Raw genomic sequence first — 18,255 nt, forward strand, 5'->3', positions numbered from 1 at the left:
ATTAAAGGTACTCTGGCAGACTGCCCCAGCTGAGCTCCTGGTCAACAGCCCCCCGAGTGGCAGCCAGGTGACAGAGCCATCTTGGATAGCACAGCACAGTCAAGACCCAAACCAATATTACATGAAATAGAAGAACCACCTCTCTCTCTGAGCCCAGTCCATGTACAGAATCATGAGCCATAACAAATGCTGCTGTGCTAAGCCACTAAGTTTTGGGATGGCTTCCTATCCCTATGCTACAAAGTTATGGAAATAGTTTTGTTTGAGGGTTCGCTGCAGCACATCTCTGAAGATAAACTTCTACTAAAAACATTTAGTTTGTTTATTATTAAGAAGTGCAAATTCATAACGTTCTTGTCCAAAACAAGTCCTAATGTTATGGTCCCATGAAATAAAAGAAATACTAGAGCAACAAGGAGCAGAAGAAATCTTAGAGGACATTCCCTTTCATGCATGAAGCTCTTTTCTTAAAAGGAATGTAATACACTTATGTAAAATATGGGCAAAATAATTTTTTTAGGTTTTATTTATTTATTTAATTAATTTGGGAGAGACACAGACAGAGTGAGCAGGGGAGAGACAGACACAGAGGGAGGGAGGGAATCCCAAGTAGGCTCTGCACTGTCAGCACAGAGTCTGACATAGGGCTCGAACTCAAAACGGTAACATTATGACCTGAGCCGAAATCAAGAGTTGGACACATAACCGACTGAGCCACCCAGGCACCCCAGGGCAAAATAATTTGAGAAAAAAGTTTAAGAATGCTTTTGACAAGGGGTTTCATTCTCCTGTTGAATCAACTCAACAAAATCATTGTGCTCTCAGGCTTTCAATGATGCTCTTTTATTAACTTAAAACATCTATTCACCTCAGAAATAAAAAGAGGAATATATTTTGTTTACATTCCCGGAAAACATGCTGTATATGAAATGTGAGTTTCTTATAAGAAAAAAAAAGGCATAATGTGGAATCCATTTCTCAACCATGGAGATGTTGCCTAATGTTTATAGAAATGACAACAGTGATCATATTGTATTAACTTGAAGTGATGGGATTTATCAGCATAAAGCTTCTTAGAGAGGACATACATTAATTATATGGCATAATGTGCATGCCTGGTGTGCATATCCCCAGCTGAGGCTGAACAGGGCTACACTGTGCCTTCTCATTTCAGCTCTCATACTGTAAACAAGTTCTCTCTCTAGTGCATTTCTGTGCCATATATGGCAAGCAAAGTCATAATATATACCATAATATTTTTTGTCCTACTACTTTATAATCTGTGCTTTGGTCATGCCAAAATAAATCCGAGACTAAGGAAACCCTTTCATCAGAGCGGAGTGTGGCCATGGCTCAAAGGATGGAAAGGACACACCAGGGTTCCCCGAGTGTGGGCAGGCTCTAAGCCTCATTCCATCATATGTGAAATGAAGACAAGAATGGTTCATACCCATAAGACAGGGATTGGGATTCAATAAGGAACTGACATCAAGCATCTCACTTAGTGTGTAACATGTCATGGGGGCTCCATGAAAGGGGAGAAATTTAGGGAAGGACAAGAAATGCCACATCCCCCACTTAAAATACAGCAGCCTCCTTACAAGCATCAGAAATGAAGCTGACTATTCTGCTGCCTTCAAAGCACGTCTTCCTGCTTTCTGGAAATGCCACTCAAGAGTGATAAGTGGAATTATGTATTCATTCTGTCTTCTCCACACATCGTGGAAGGCACTCAGATGGACCATGAGCATGAAACAGAGAATTAAAAGACACATTCTCTCTTCTCAAACAGCACACACGTCTCTAAGACAGATACGACACTAAGTCCAGCTGGGGAAAAGGTTCTTTGTATGTTTGTTTCCCACAATGTGTTTCAGGAATGGTGAGGATTCCAGTGGCTGGAGCGGAGAGATGGAAAGACAGAGACAGAGGCATAAAGAGACAGAGAGAAGCAGCAAATAATCAAGGATGAAGTCAGATTGCATAAATTCTCCTAGATAATGGTAAGGATTTCAATTTTACTTTGAGTAAAGGTTTTGAGCAGAGGAACCATATGATCGACCTTTGAGGTGGAAGGTCATTGGTCGCTGTGTTACATACAGACACAGGAGGCAGGGCAGAAGGAAGGGGCCCAGTTATAAGGCTTTTGAAATAATCCAAGTGAGGGAACAGGTGGGGGCTGTGGGGATGGTGAGAAGTGGTTGGACTCTGGACATAATATATTGTAAAGGTAGAGTCAACAGAATTGCATCACAATTAGATGTAGTGTGTAAGAAAGAGATACAGAAAAGAATGACACCACAACGTTTGGTCTGTGTGAATGGCGACTGACGTTGCCATGGACTGAGATGCTTCCTGTCAACAACCTCAGTGCAGGTGACTCTCCTTGTATGTCATAGCTGTATTCTATAAAGTTGCAGCAAACACTCAATGAGCAAATACTAGCCATTGCTCCTAAGGGAAAAGCAATCATTAATATTGAACTCAAGGCCAACAGCAGTAGAACTCATGCCTGAAGGAAGCTTCTCTAACGCGTGTATTTTCTCTCCAAGGCACATCATACTCTTCTCGTGCTTAGGAACACCAGACAGCAATGTAGCACTACACATGGGAGCCATTTTAAATGGCAAAATCACCAACAAAAAAGCACAAAAATGCACTAGAGAGACAAAAGAAAGGACCCTTGTTTACAGTATGAGAGCTGAAACGAGAAGGCACAGTGTAGCCCTGTTCAGCCTCAGCTGGGGACATGCACACCAGGCAACTCTAGTTTATCACCACTCTGCACATGTCCACGAATAACCATGAACACCAGCAAGTACTGATTTGGGTATTAAAACCAAATTTTAGCAAGTAGGTGAATTTGCAAATACAGAATCCATGAATAATGAGGGTCAACTGGATGTACAGAAAGTACTATGATGACTATTTTTAAGGACACAGGAGGAAGGAAAAAATCATGGGGATCAGGGAGAAGAATCAAAGAAGTCACAGACAGAGTGGTTTTCCTCAATTTGCCCTTTGTACCCACAGTTGAAGACTGGCTTACCTGTCCCTAAAAATGCCTAAGTGGGAAGCCACATTGTCACATGGCAACAGGGCAGACAAAGTGTATGGGAGGAAAGAAACAGCATCGACCCAAGATAGAGGCAAGAGCAATGGAGTCAGCACCTGGCAATGGGGTCAGTGAGACAGTATGGAGCCATGGAAATGTCTCCATGGGGAGACAGGAGACTGGCCAGGACTAAGACACACTCAGCAAATCACTGCCACCATGCTTTGTAGCCCCTATCATCAGATTTTCCAGATTTTCAGGGGAAGCTGAAAATTATGCTTTTTGTGAAAAAGGTGTGTGTGTGTGTGTGTGTGTGTGTGTGTGTGTGTGTGTGTGTGTTGCGGGGGGGAGTTGACTATTTCAATTTTAAAAATACTGCCTGACAAATTCAGTCCCCATTAAGCTCTTAATCCTTTACCGGTGGTTGAAATGGATCTTATTTCCACTGGTGGTTTTTCTTTGATCTCTTTCTACATTCATGTTTTCTGCAGGAAAAAAGTTCCAGAGTTGGGTTTCAGAGGAACTAAGCAAAAATGTATAAAAATTCACATTCAAAACAGAGTGATATATGTGCACTTTGCCTTATGTCTGTACGGCATAACCACCTCTTTCATTCTGCTTTTTTCCTTTTTTTGTTTTTCCCTTTTTTTTTTTTAGCATATGCATGATCATGGACTTTAAGCATTATATAGGCTGACAGAAAAATAGCTAGATGCATTCAAAAAATAAATCTACTGGAGTTTACACAAACAAGTACTATTTTACCTTACCAGTGTTCCCTAAAGAACCTTCCCTGTTATTCAATTAATGCTCTTAGCCCTCATTCTTAGACCAGGCTTACCAGAGATGCCATGGGGCCAGCCATTTCTCCCTTATAGCCAAACTGATTAGCTTGGGTGATGACTTGGGAAGTGTCACCAAAGGATGGGGGGAGCCATGGAATAAGCAGAGGTCTGTCTGAAGCATCGAATTCACCCCCGTTTTCATAAGGAAAGTTTGAATTTGTGTGCTAGGAAAGGTTTTTGGCACCAAAAGTTGCAAGGCAAAGCACAATGTGTCTCTGTCATGCATGACCGCAAATGGTAGCTTTCATTGTTGGGTAGTCAGCACTGACTGTAGGTCAATGAGAGCCAAGTGTATCCCTCAGGTGGAAATGGATCATTTCAGTGACCTTCTGGTTACAACATGTGATTTTGAGGGACTGTCAGTAGAATCCTACCTTGTTTTTGCATAAAACTGCTTTTTCACCATATGACTCACTATTTCCTTTGAAGAACTCTGTTGGTCATCTACTGCTGTTTAACAAGTTACCATAGACTTAGTGACTTAAAATAACACCCATTTACCAGCTCATAAGTTCCCTGGGCCAGGAGTTCAGGTAAAGGGTGGCTATTTACTCGGCATAGGGATTCCCACGGCTGACATTAAGGCAATGGGCTGCTGTGTCTATCTAGAAGTTCAGTCTCCTCTTACAAGCCTGCTGGCAGTTGGAAGAACCCATTTTTTTGTATGTATGTGACTGAGGTCCTGGTTTTCTTGCTGGCTGTCAGCTTGTGGTCACTCTCAGCTCCCAAAGGCTCTCCACAGGTCTTAGCTAAGTGGCCTCCTCCATACCTCCTCTCACAGGTCCAGTATTTCTGACCTCAGGACAATCTCAGTCCCTTCTAAGGGCTTACTTGAGGAGGTCAGGCCCACACAAATAACCACCTTTCTGACTTAACATCATTTGACCTAGTCACAGGACCAGTCACTCGTCCTATTCACACATCCTGCCCACCCTCAAGGTGAGAAAATCACACTAGCTGTGGACATGTACCAAGGGGCAGGAATCTTGGGGCCACCTTAGAATCCTGTCCACTAGAAGAGGAAGGTGTCATTACACATCTGTACCTAATATAAAGAATTATTGGGGTGCCTGGGTGGCTCAGTTGGTTAAGCGGCCGACTTTGGCTCAGGTCACGATCTCGCGGTCCGTGAGTTCGAGCCCCACATCGGGCTCTGTGCTGACAGCTCGGAGCCTGGAGCCTGTTTCAGATTCTGTGTCTCCCTCTCTCTGACCCTCCCCCATTTGTGCTCTGTCTCTCTCTGTCTCAAAAATAAATAAACGTTAAAAAAAAAGAATTATTTGTTGCTATAAATTATTTTAGAGCCCTGCTATAATGATGATGACAAAGACAGTTGAGTAAAAAGAAAAAACTCCTTATGAAGAAATCTACATAAAACAAGTATCAAAACTCCTGGGTATTACAGTTTGTGTCCTTGCCCACACACTATTTGAAGGCATACAAATTTATGTTTTTATTGTCTACCAGGATTAAAATAGGAAGCTTAAATAGTAAGTTTTAAATAAAACATAACAAAATAATAAGGGAAATTCAGAATAGTATGTAATCTAGAGAGATTCTGAGAGCCATGGATTTATGCTCGGGGAACCCATAAATATGTCTTCTGTCCGAAACAAAAGTAGAGTAACAGAAGGTAGGCAGCAGTTGTCAATCCAAATGGTTGGTTGTACTTGAATGCTTATTAAAATGGAGATCTTGTTGGGAGATGGAAATAAGTGTACTGTTTCATTAAGAAAGCCCTGAGCAGTAGCTACATGAAACCATGGAGCCAATGAAACTTTAAACTGATCATGCAGAACATCCCTTCCATCGCTGGTGAGAGTCTGAAGAGCACAACCACTTTGGAAAACTGCTCAACAATGTCTACCAAAGCTGAACATATACATGCCCCATGACCCATCAATTCCATGGCCCATGACCCATCAATTCTATGCGCAATAGAACTATGACCTATGAACACCAGGAGGCATATCAAAGGCACTGATCTTTGTAACAGTCCCAAACTGGAAACAAATCATCTGGGCAACCCAACGACTGCCCATCAACAGTAGAAAGAAGAAAAAGTAAATTCTTATATTCACACAATGTAACGCTATAGAGCAATGAAAATACACTAATTGCATCTACACAGAACACCATGGATGAATTCCACAGGTATAACTTTGAGCAAAAGAATCCAGAGATAAAAGGATTTCAACTGTAATAGCCCATTTATATAACATTCAAAAGGAGGGAAAACTATAGCATTTGAAGTTAGTAGAGTGCTTACCTTTGGGGAGAAGGAGTTAGTCACTGGAAGATCTCAAGGTGGGAGCATTTTGGAAGTGCTGAAAATCTTCTACTTTTTATTTGAGTAGTGGTTACAGACATGTGTTAATTCCAGGAAAATTCACTGAGATATATAATCATGATATGTTCACTTATCTGTATATGTGTTTTCATTCAATAAAAAGTTTACTTAAAAATCATTCATGCAGGAATAGGTTGTTGGTAACCTCAAGAGAATGAGGTGAGGGGCGCCTGGGTGGCGCAGTCGGTTAAGCGTCCGACTTCAGCCAGGTCACGATCTCGCGGTCTGTGAGTTCGAGCCCCGCGTCAGGCTCTGGGCTGATGGCTCAGAGCCTGGAGCCTGTTTCCGATTCTGTGTCTCCCTCTCTCTCTGCCCCTCCCCCGTTCATGCTCTGTCTCTCTCTGTCCCCCCAAAAATAAATAAACTTTGAAAAACAAAAAAGAGAATGAGGTGATCCCATGCATTTGGTTAAATTTTAAAAAATACACTGGAAAGCTTCTCAAAGAGACAGAAACTGGAGGGGAGTTTAACCTCAAACACTAGCAGCTGTAAGAGTAAGCATTGCCATGTTGAGGCTTCCTGGCCTCAGAGTATTGCCCTCATGGCTAAGACTGCAGAAAACAGTGTGAGGACCTCCACATGCTTATTGGTTAAAGAGGTAGAAGGGTAGCTGGAAATCAGATGGGAAATCTTGAGAGCTTGACAGCTTAGGATTTAAAGTCAAATTCAGGGGGCGCCTGGGTGGCTCAGTTGGTTAAGCGGCCGACTTCGGCTCAGGTCATGATCTTGCGGTCCGTGAGTTCTAGCCCCGTGTCGGGCTCTGTGCGGACAGCTCAGAGACTGGAGCCCATTTCAGATTCTGTGTCTCCCTCTCTCTCTGCCCCTCCCCTGTTCATGCTCTGTCTCAAAAATAAATAAATGTTAAAAAAAATTTTTTTAAAAAGTCAAATTCAGAACATAACCTGGTAGACAGCTCGACTACAAAGGCACAGAGAGATCCTGGTGAAAGATCACAGCCACAAGGAGCAAAAAGATGCCAAGTTAATGATTTTCTTAAATGAGCATACTCCCTAAACGTGCATAGCTTGGGCAACAGAAGGCCTGAGGGGTTAAAGTCCAGAGCCCCAAACTGGAAAAGTAGCTGGAAATTAATAGCATCCCTAGAAGCAAGGAACTCACAGAGTGAGCCCTGTATCTTCCCAAGATACTCGGCTGATTATTATTTCTCACAGGGAAGAGGTACAAAGCCCAAACAAACAAACAAACAAACAAAAAAAGAAAAGTAGAAGAGGAAGGAAACAGAACAGGGCAGAGGTCTAAGTGAATGCACACAATGAAAAGACAACGTGCAGACTAGAAGAAAATCTCAATCAAGATACATCAATTGCTGGGCCATAAAACAAGTCTCATGGGATTTGGAAATAATGAAATATTGTAATATCTAAATATTGAAATATTTAGAAATAATGAAACACTGAAATAGGTTCTTTGTCCACAGAGGAATTAACTCAGAAATCAACCTAAACATAGTTAATATGCAAAAATTAAACAACTCACTGGAAAACACAACATATAAAAAAATTTCTAGGAGGTACATACAGTAGTGCGTAGAGGGTATTTATGACCTTAAATGCTGATACATGGAAACATAAAAGGTCACTAATCAATGTCTAATCCAAGGGTTAGCAAACACTTTCTTAAAAAGGCCAGATAGCAATTATTTTAGACTTTGTGGGCCATATGGTCACTGTTGCAACTCCTCAACTCTGTTATTGTAGCACAAAAGCAACTGTAGACAATACAAGAGAAGAATGACTATGACTGGATGCCAATAAAACTTTATCTACAGAAACAAACATTGGGCCATCTTGGGCCCATGGGCTACAATCTGCCAATCTCTGATTTCAAAGCTTTCCTCACTGGAAAATAAGAAGCAAAAATAAACTGAAATTAAGGGAAAGAAAGAACATAGATAATGACAGAATTCAATAAAATACAAAACAGGAAATAAAACCAAAAGCTTGTACTTTGAAAAAAAGTTGATACATTTCTAACCAGTAAAATCATGAAAGAAAGGGGAGAGAGAGAGAATTTACCAATTGCCAATATCAAAAAGTAAAGTGTGTGTGTGTTGGGGGAGGATCGTCAGAGAGCCTATAGGTGTTAAAAAGGTAATCGTTTAAAAAATATAAATAATTTGGGGCGCCTGGGTGGCTCAGGCAGTTAAGCGTCTGACTTCAGCTCAGGTCATGATCTCAAAGTTCATGAGTTCGAGCCTTGCGTCAGGCTCTGTGCTGACAGCATGGAGCCTGGAGCCTGCTTGAGATTCTGTGTCTCCCTCTTTCTCTGCTCCTCCCCTACTCACGCTCTGTCTCTGTCTCAAAAATATATAGGCATTAAAAATTTTTTTTTAAATATAAACAATTTATAGCCATAAATTCAACTATGTCAATAAAATGGACAAATTCTTTGCAAGACATAAGTTTTCAGAATTATTTAAGGAGAAATAGAAAACCAAAGTAGCACTACATCTATTTTTAAAATTGAACTCTTGGTAAAAAGGCTTCTGACTAAAAATTCCCCACTTAAATGGCTGCACCAGTGAATTCTATAAGAGTTTTGAAAGAAATAATCCAAGTATAAAAGATTAGTTTAACATCTGAAAGTCATACTAACCTACTAAAAACGAACAGCTATATGATCATGTCAATCGATGCAGAAAAATCATTTGACAGAATTCAACATTGATTTATGATAAAAAGTCCCAGCAAATTAGGAATAATAAGGAGCTTCCTAAACTTTATAATGGACATCGCTTAATGGTGGAAGATTTTCTTTTTCCCCCAACTGGGGACAAGACAAGGAAATCTTCTCTTACTACTTCTGTTAAACATTGTGCTTTAAGTCCGAGCCAATGCATTTCTGCAAGTAAAGAAAAATGAAAATCACACAGATTTTTAAAGACAGAATTAAAGGTTTTTCTAATCACCAGTGACATATTAGTATATGTGGAAAAATTCTAAGTAATCTATTTACAAGCTAGTCGAAATAAGATACGAATTTAGCAAGGTTGTAGGAAAAAGATATCCATATACAAATTGCATTTGAATACAACATCTCTCTATATCAGAGACGAAAAACTGAAAGTGGAAATGAGACGATGGCAGCTGTGAAGATTTTGTTTTTAGATGGGAGAAATAAGAGGAAGTTTTCTTACGGGTCTTATCCAATAGGGAGAGAGAAAGATTAACACAGAAATGAGAGGGAGAGGAGACAATTGCTGGGGCAACGCACTGGAGGCAGTGAGCATCTATCGAAGGAAGGAACTGCATAAAAGGTGACTGATTATCTTACGGATCATTTCACCTGGAATAAGAGGGAAGGTTTTTGTGGGGTTGGGCGTAGTGCAGACAGATGCTGGTGTGTGTGCAGATGCAGCCGGGGACCACTGTGGGATTTATTTTCTGATTGCTCTCCTTTCGTCAGTGAAGTCAGGAGCAAGAGCATCATCTGGCCGTGAAGACGGGAGAAAGAATTGTCAGAGTTCTGAAAGAAAGAGACAGAAGGTGGGAAATAGCTGAAGAGGAAGGAGAACCATAAGCTGGCATAAAGAATCATAATATGATATCTTGACCATGTTAAGGGCAATTCCTCGAGGTCATGGATTCAGGAGACCAGACATTAGTCTTCCTCAATCCACGTTCAGCTGCATGTAGATGTGGATTAGGCAGAAGTTTTACTGCGATCCGCACTGTCATTTGGCCAAGTAAGTACAAAGAATTGGAGGATATACACAAAGGTAGTGATTGATAGGGATTTTAAGGTGGTTATGGAGGGCAGAAAAGTCATCATGAAGTTGAAGGTCAGTCAAAGGTGGTAGGACTAATGGTTTGGAATTGGCAGAGTGGTCAAAGAAATATTGGGTAGGTTACTAAGAGGTATATATGCTGGCAGGATGGAAGGCAGTGATAAACAGTGGGACTTATGAAATTTTGATTTTGAGGGTGCATAGCATTGGTAATAAGAAATGAAGTGAGTGGACAAGACAGAGCAGGGGGCGCCTGGGTGGTGCAGTCGGTTAAGCGTCCGACTTCAGCCACTTCAGCCAGGTCACGATCTCACGGTCCGTGAGTTCGAGCCCCGCGTCAGGCTCTGGGCTGATGGCTCAGAGCCTGGAGCCTGTTTCCAATTCTGTGTCTCCCTCTCTCTCTGCTCCTCCCCCATTCATGCTCTGTCTCTCTCTGTCCCAAAAATAAATAAACGTTGAAAAAAAATTTAAAAAACAAGACAGAGCAGAAGACACAAAGGTAAGTTTATGAAATTCTGAAAAAGTGATCTATATATGACATATAAATTTTATATACATAAATGATATATATTATAAATGACCAAGAGTTAAAACAGAAATTGTTATTCTATTATGTTATATCCTAATATATATTGATATATACTTGTAAATACATATATAATACACAGGTTATTAAATGACCAAGAGTTAAGACAGAAATTATGTTAAAGAAATAAGAAAACACCAAGAGCTAAAGTCACCCAAAAATGAACATGAATGACCCAGAAGTTGTGGAATGATAGCAAATATGATGGGAAACCAGTGGTATAATATGATGACATAATCTTCAAATGTGAAGCATTTAAGACAAGTGAAGGTGGAAAGATCTGGTAACTAAAACAGAAACAAAATTTGAAATCTGAATGAAGACCACTAATCCTATGATTATGGAAACCAATCAGATGGAGATTTATATGGAAGCAACTAATAACCTCAAGCTCCCTTCCCATTTCAACCACTTGCAGTAGCAAATAAGATAGTTTGACATGCATCTTTCAACATTACTCTGAGTCATTTCAGGTTTAATTTTTTAAGAAACTATTCTGTTGTTTAAAAAAATCCATCAATCTCTACTGAAAAAGATTTTATTTTATTTTTTTAAAGATTATTTATTTTGAGAGAGAAATAGTGCAAGTCGGAGAGGGGCAGAGAGACAGGGGGAAAGACAGAATCCCGAGCACTATTAGTGTGAAGCCTGATGTGGGGCTCAAACTCAGGGACCACGAGATCATGACCTGAGCTGAAGTCAGACACTTGACCATCTTGGCCACCCAGTGCCCCATCTATTGAAAAAGATTTTAGGGTATGTCTGTTAGGTAAAAGGCCCTAGCCAGTTGGCCCTTTCAGTGGATGGCGTAAGTGACAATTTCTCAGCAAATACACTCACCAAAAACTTCTCCCATGTGACCTAAAAATATTGCACAGTGTCCTCCAGGCATCTTAGAAAACTTGTACTTCTTTCCTCAGAGATTACCCTGACAGATGGTAAAGCATTAAGTCAGTGTTATCATTTGTGTATCATAGTGGTATGATGCCCTTATGTTACACCTGATAGGCTGTGGCACCTCATTTCATTTCAAGCAGTAGCTCACAATCGATAAACTCCATGTGAACAGTATTTTAACCAATAATCAAGAGATACACAAGAAATTTCCTGGTGAAAAGTAACATGAAATATCATTTCCCAGAAAAAAATACTATGACATAGAGGAGAAAATGTGCATGAATTTTTTTTTAATTAAAAGAAGACATAGAGAGGGGCACCTGGGTGGCTCAGTCGGTTAAGCACCCGACTCCGGCTCAGGTCATGATCTCACTGTTTGTGAGTTCGAGCCCCGCATCAGGGTCTGTGCTGACAGCTCAGAGCCTGGAGCCTGCTTCAGATTCTGTGTCCTCCTCTCTCTCTGTCCTATCCCTGCTCCTACTGTCTCCGCTAAATGCTAAAAAAAAGAAAAGAAAAGAAGACGTGGAGAGTGTCAACATTTGGAACATGTTCTGCTCATTTTCATCAGCGCTCATGCAACCCACCTCCCCACCCCAAGCCTGTAGGGTGACTTTCTTTTGCTGTTGGGTTCATTGTTGGAAAGATGGAAAAACAATGTTTTGTGCTAACTTCTTTCATCATTGACCTGAAAATCGCTTCAAACTCCTTCTTTTCCTTCCCTCTTTCCTCCCTTGTCTTCCCTGCTCTTTCTGGAGGGAAAGTAACTTTATAGGAGAGGGTGAAGATAAGGGACCCCAGGAAGAAGCCAGGCAAAGGTGGGGGCAAAGGTATGGGTTCACAAGACAGGAAAAAGACAACTATCCTGGGTAGAGGTGCTCCAGAAAATTCCAACTGACTACCTGCCAACCATAAATACCTTAGGCAGTCAGCATAAATCTAATTGGCTGAAAGCTACAATTGTACATTCTTGAAGGTTATCTGACATGAGTCAAATCTCTATATAACCAAGTGCACATTTCTTAACTACCCACTCTAAATAGCTAAAATTTAAAAACCATAGAGCCACTAATAATAATTACATGTTAATACTGCTTTACAGCTTTCAAAGCATTATCTCGGATGGAGGTAATGCACAATTATCTACAGACTATTTACAAATTTTGGGGTTTTCCAGACCTTTGGCATTTCCCCATCTCTCTGCAATTACCTTGCCTTGGGGGCATTTCACTGCATCTCACTTTTTTTTTTCTTAGCAGTGTGGAGAAAGGAGATCCCAGTAAGTCAAGCTCACTGTGTATCAGTATTGCCACAATGGTGACACATGGTGGAGGCTTAACTCCAGGGCCAGTGCTGGATTTGTGAACTGCTTTCCCAGACACACATCCCTCCTACCCTTTAAACACAGGGGAGAGGGGTGCCTGGGTAGCTCAGTTGGTTAAGCATCTGACTCAAGCTCAGGTCATGATCTCATGATTCGTGAGTTTGAGCCCTGCATCAGGCCCTGTGCTGACAGCTCAGAACCTGGAACCTGCTTTGGATTTTGTCTCCTCTCTCAGCCCCTCCCCTGCTCATGCTCTCTCTCTTTCTCTCTCTCAAAAATAAACATTAAGAAAATGTTTTTAAATACAAGGGGAGAAATTATTTCTAACGTGTTTCTCTGTTAGACGCAAATCACCCCAAGTGTGACTCAAAACAGTCACAGTGCTTAGGGGTCTCCTCTCATCCGCACAGTTCCAGGAAAGCCACACTTCTGAATGTTTCTGCTCCTTCCACCTCCAAACACCACCTCTATTTTCTCCTGTTTTCTCCATTTTCATGTGAAATAGTCTTTTTTGCCAGCCAAACTCCTCCTACAGACAGGCTTAGAATTCTCATGAAGATATCGACAGCCACATCCACCACAGGGAGGAATAGTAAGATGTGAAACTAGGTCAACTTGGGACCAGAAGCAGAAGGTGAATCAGAGAAGTGAATTTGTATTTTGTCCACTATACCCACCAGGGATAGTTTGCCCACGATCCCTACTAGGGAAAGAGTTGTGTCCCCCTGTACTTTTTCTGTTTGTGCGAGCATCATGAATAGGTAGTTGAGTATAACCGTGTGGCAAAACCTAAAAGAATGAGACCACTTCAGTCTTTCAGTTCAGATGGCTCTTTCAAACGTTCACTTACCTCTCACTGCTCTGATCTCCATATTCCACCATTTATGGTTTGAATACACTGTTGAGATTGTTTCTCTTTTTTTTTTAAGTTTATTTATTTGCGATGGGGGAGGGGAGAAGGGCAGAGAGAGAAGGATAGTGAGAATCCCCAAACAGACTCCATACTGTCAGTGCAGAGCCCGACATGGGGCTTGATCTCACAAACCTGAGCCGAAATCAAGAGTGTGATGCTGAACCGACTGAGCTACCTAGGTGCCCCCAGATTGTTCCTAAAGACACACGAGACAGCACAGAGTAGCAGGGGGTGCAGAGATAAACAGGACAATACGCAAGCATCCCATCCATGCAGGAAGCAGTTCCTGCTGAGGCAGGACAGAGGAGGAGAATGGCAAGGCCTGTGCTGTGGCAGCTGGGGTCCACAGAGGATAACAGATATGAAATTACCTGGGACACAGGGGTTTGCAAGCAAGGACAAGAGCAATTTTCTGCCTTCTCTGTACACAGAGCCATGCTTCAGGGGAAAGGGTTGGAGGGGAATGTTTTGAGGAAGCAACTCAAAAGCCCAGCTTCCCCGGCTCTCCCTTCCACTTTCCACAGAATTCTCCAAAGATCATGGAAATGCAAATCAAAACCATAATGAGGAGTCATCTCACACCTGTCAGAATGACACTTACCAAAAAAACAAGGGATGTCAGGTGTTGGTGACAGGTTGGTGACAGGTGTTGGTGGACAAGAAGCCCTCATGTACTGTTGGTGGGAATGCAACCTGGTGCAGCCATTGCGGAAGACAGTACAGAGTGTCCTCAGAAAGTTAAAAATAGAACCACCCTATCACCTAGTAATTGCACTATTGGGTATTTACCCCCAAAATATAACAAACACTAATTAAAAGGGACACATGCACCCCTATGTTTACAGCAGCATTATGTACAATAGCCAAATTATGGAAGCAGCCTGTGTGTCCATCGATAGATGAATGGGCAAGGATGATGTGTGCAGATATACATTGGGATATTACTCAGCCATAAAAAGAATGAAATCTCACCATTTGCAAAGATATGGATGGAACTACACAGTAGGATGCTAAGTGAAATCAGTCAGTCAGAGAAAGACAAATAATATATGATGTCACTCATATGTGGAATGTACAAGACAAAGCAAATGAACAAAGGGAAAAAAAGGAGAAAGAGAGAGGCAAACCAAAAAATACTTTTAAAAAAATGTTTATTTATTTTGAGAGACAGAGTATTAGCAAGAAAGGAGAGAGAGAAAGAATACCAAGCAGGCTCTGCACTGTCAGGGCAGAGCCTGACATGGGGCTCAGTCTCATGAACCATGAGATCATGACCTCAGCCAAGATCAAGAGTTGGTCACTTCACCAACTGAGCCACGCAGGCACCCCAAGAAACAGACTCTTAACTCTAGAGAACAAACTGGTTGTTGCCAGAGGGTGGGTGGGGGGGTGGGGGGGTGGAAAAGCTGATGGGGATTAAAGGGTGCACTTGTCATGATGAACACTGAGTCATGTGCAGAACTGCTGAATCATTATATTGCACATTTGAAACTAATATCACACTGCATGTTAACTGTACTAGAATTAACATTTTTAAAAATATGGATTCTCTGAGCAAAGGGCCATGGACAAGCAAGGGCTACAAGAAAGCCAAAACAGAAATGAAGATGTGAAAAATGTGCCAACACGAGTTTGGAAAGAAATGGACGAGAAACATAAAGTCATTGCACAAATAAAAATCACATATGAAATTATGTAATGATCCTGTGTCCCACTAAAAAATAGTCAGGCAATGATGGATAAGATTGTGAAACTCTATTATTTTCTCTCAGTTTATTGTAGACTCTTCATTCTTTTTATTTTGTTTTTGCTAATTTGTGGTCAGTGAATGAGCTGCCGGGTCTAGGGGCCCACTACCACAGAAGGGGTTCTGCTTTTGGCTGAGGGATGTGGGGGCTAGGTATATGTGAGCCATACATTTGTTGTCATCAAATGGATTTGTTGCAACTTTGTCAGGGCCTCTGTGTCACCAGGACCCAGCCCTGTCCCAAGAGAAACATCCAAAGGACAGAAAGAAGGAGCCATTACAATTTTTCAGAGGCTTGTCCTGAGGGCAGATGTCTTGCAATTGGTGAGGGCCTTGTCCCGAGGGCAGACTTCTTCCAGGAAACATGCAGTGAGAGATTGGCCCTGAGATTTGTGCTGACTCACATTCCAACCTGAATATAACCTTTGCCCTGCAAATGGCAGCCCTCTAGACCATAGTCAGAACTGACCAAAGACCCAGGCCCACACTGAGACAAGGCATAAGACCTAGGAATTATCTCCAGAGCAGACATTCATGAATAAACACTCCAGAGGATGACAAAGAAAAGAAACAAATCCTTGGTACTGAGAGCTCCCATTCAGAGAAGATTGTCAAGATAGAAAACACTCTGAGGGAAAAAAATGAGAAAAATCAAGCAGTATAATACCTCACAGATACACCTACCCTGGGAAAAAATATTCCAGGAGTATAACAAATCTGCCCATAGCTTCCATTTTGAACACATTATAATTTTTATTGTTATTTAATTACTGTATTATTATTATTATTATTATTATTATTATTATTATAGAACTATTATAACAATAAACACATAGAGCTTGTTCTGTGCCAGCTACTGGTCTAAGCATTTGTACATGTATTAGCTCACATAATCCCCAAAACAACAAAATGAGCAACTACTATCCGCAAGGCAGAAGAGGAAAGCCAATGCACAGAGCTTGGGAATCTTCCCCAGGACGATGCGCCTTTGAGGGAGGGAAGGGCCTGCTTTATGGTCCATCTACATAACAGTGGGGGGGAATCTTCTCCTTCATGTACTCCACATGAGAAATCTCCTCACACTACCTAGATATTGTATAATTCACACCAAGAAGAAAAGAGAGATCCTTCAAATGAAAAACTATGGTACAGCACCCAGACCTGATTCAACAACAAAAGTTTCATATGGGCGGGGGGGGGGGGGGAACCCAAGAGCGTTGCAATGGACGCCTTCGGGACCTCACACTATTTTTTTCCCACCACAAAAGAAGACCTACTCGGGAGGAGTCCTGGAATGCAATGAAAAGTAGTCCCAGTGGGGTATGAAAGAAATAATAATGGAAAGAAATACAATGAATATGATTAGAGGGAACAGCATTATAGTGTGACTTTGTCCTAGTGGGACAAAGGTCCTTGGCTTTGAGGCTCTTTCTCAGTCAAGTCCAGCTACACTGGATGCCTTATTATTCCTCAAACACAGGCTGCATATCCCTGCCTGAGGGCATTGTGAAATTCTTCCCTCCTCCTGGCTTCCTGCAGGTATCTGGGACAGGCTCCTTCAAATCTTTGCTTAAATGTCAGCAAGGCCAACCAAGATGGACTCTGTGATTTCTGTCTGAAGAACTCAGAGAGGAATTTTCATTAACTGCTATGTTGTTAATAAACAATCAGCATGCATTTGGAGAAGTATTAAAATGGCTACCTATTTATGAAGGAAAACAAGAAAGAAAGAGAAAACCTGGGGGGCAGGCGAGGCTTTCAGCGTAGAAATCACAGAGGGGTGATGCCTGGGCCCTAGTCTACTCTCTGAGCTCTCCTGCTGCCAGAGAGCTCAGGGGTGCGCCCACCCTTCTAATGCATAATCAGGTGTCACAGGTTCAAATGCTCACCAGAAGTACACAGCATAAAGAACCATCAGGGCATGAATTCAATGATCACTGCAGTGGATATCTTAGTTAGCGTCAGCAAGATGATAGAGACTGCAGTTGCAAGACCAGTATTCCCAGATTTTCCAGTTTTTCAAGAAAGGCTGAAAATCTGGATTTTTAAACATAAAAAAAACTCTTATTTGAGAGGTTGGTAAACCATTCAAACGTTTTAAATACTGCAATCCAACCAAAAGATGAGGTCTTAAAGTTACATTCTTCTATTCAAGTGAAGAAACAATTTAAGATTTAGCTATATCGTGGATATTGTAATTTGCTGAAATTTAAGACTTAATGATCGCTATTCCAAATATATTATAAAGTTGAAAAAGAATTCTTACTGTCTGAAAACGTGTGCTCCTGCATTCAGGCATTATTTTTGTTTTTAAATGCTTTTCCAAGCTAGGTTGATGCTTCTGTTGCTAAGGGAGGTTTATTTAATTGGTAAGGGCCAGTCATGATAGCTGTATTTGGTTTGTTTTTAAGGTTTTATCCTAACTCTAGAAGTTTTCTACACTTGGGTAATCCACCTTTTTTGGAAAGGATGAAAAAGAAGAAAAAAAAACCCTATGATTATCCTATGAGTCAATCCAACCGGTGTCATTGCTAAAGAAAAGAAAATCAAGCAAATTCTCCAAAAATCTACCAGGTAAAGACTATGGACATGATAATAGGGAGAGGAGGAACAGATAAGAAGCAGTGGTGGCCCAATCTAACCAAAAAATTTATAATCAAAACTACACAATTAAGGATATAGTTGGGGAGGGTAAGTGTTATTACAGTATTCTTAAAATAGAGGAAGCCTAACATAAAATTTGAAACTATGACAATGAAGTACATGAAGTATCATGTGGTGGGGGATAGAATT

The sequence above is a fragment of the Prionailurus viverrinus genome, chromosome X, assembly GCF_022837055.1.
Source record: "Prionailurus viverrinus isolate Anna chromosome X, UM_Priviv_1.0, whole genome shotgun sequence".
Taxonomy (NCBI): Eukaryota; Metazoa; Chordata; class Mammalia; order Carnivora; family Felidae; genus Prionailurus; species Prionailurus viverrinus.